Here is a 1628-nt window from a genome sequence, read left to right on the forward strand (position 1 = left end):
TTTTGTGGTAAATGCACTCAATGTTTTTAAAATATTACACTTTTATTCCTATTTTTTTTTTTATTATTTTGATAAATAATGAGAAGGTTAAGCGAAAATATAGGATATAAATTATTTTCTCTTTCTTATTATTCCTTAAAATAATTATTTTAAATTAAAAATTAATAAAGGTTTTATTAAAAATAATTTTAAATAATTAAAAAAATATTTTTCCATCATTTTAAAATATAAGTGTTTTAAAAAAAAAAAAGTAAAGGAAAAATATAAGTTTTAATTATTTTGATTATTTTTAAAATTTAAATGATTTCTTTTATTATTTTGAGAATGAATAAGAAAGTGAAAAAAAACTAAAATATAATTGAAACTCTATATTTTTTTTTCACTTTCTTATTATTTATAAAAATAATTAAAAAAATAGATATAAAAGTACATCATTTAAAAATATTGAATATATTTACCGTAAAAAAAATTTAATATAAAAGTACAACATTTTGAAGACATTAAATATATTTACCATTGAAAAAAATTAGATATAAAAGTGTAACACAAAAAATATTGAATATTTTAGCCACAATTTTCTCTGGTAATATATAATATATCATAATATAAGCGCATGATAATAAACTAACTGAACCCTTTAAAGTTATAGATGTTGATATTTATTTTTGTAAAATGCAGTTTATATTTTGTTTTCTGAGAGAATACACAAATGTATCATTTTTTGTTTGTTTGTAAAAATAACAGAAATAATAAAATTTATTATTATAGAAAATTAAAATTGGAAAGTACGACTTACCTAATTATATTAATTAGATACTTTTTTTATTTTTTATTTGTTTACAAAGCAAGAAAATAATAAACATAAATGAAAAGTACATAATATTGCTCTGAACTATGATTTTTAAACCATTTTGGCCCATCAATCACTTCTTCTTCTACTTTTTTTTAGGAAAAGACTAGGTAACATTGCTGTCTTAATCAAAAATTTAAGAATCAAAATGGATCAAACGACCATAAAACGAGAGATCGATATTGCTCACACTCATAATTCGTTGTAAACTATATCATGATACTACATTCAATTCATAAATAAGAAGTGTTAATATATTTTGTATATTATATTTCACTTATTATAATTGGGAAATTCACATAAAAAACTTGAGGTATTAAAAAAAATTACTAAATATACGCTATTAGTAAAAAATTATAAAAACATGAAGTAACATAAACGTAATACAGTCTTTTTTGTAACTAAAGTTTACAAATTTATAATTAAAATTTACAAATTTGTAACCATATATTATAATTTTGTAAACAATATTTACAAACTAAATAAAAAATTGTAACAGACGGTTACGGATTCATAACAAAATATTATCCATATTTTTGTAAAATACTGTGTTTCTCAAATTTTTTTGAAATTTAGTGTGAGGTGTAATTTTTTCATTATAATTTTAAATTAAAATTTAAATATAATATGGTGTCAACACATTATAGTTGGATGTAAAATTGGACGCAAGTACTGTAGATGTACTTTTTTTAACCCCTAATAATTAGGGAAGATTGAACTCTTAATTCTAAAAACGCAAAATTGAGTGCAAATTTGAACAAAGTCTCCAATATTTATT

This window comes from Humulus lupulus, chromosome 5 (assembly GCF_963169125.1).
Source record: "Humulus lupulus chromosome 5, drHumLupu1.1, whole genome shotgun sequence".
In the NCBI taxonomy this organism is placed as follows: Eukaryota; Viridiplantae; Streptophyta; class Magnoliopsida; order Rosales; family Cannabaceae; genus Humulus; species Humulus lupulus.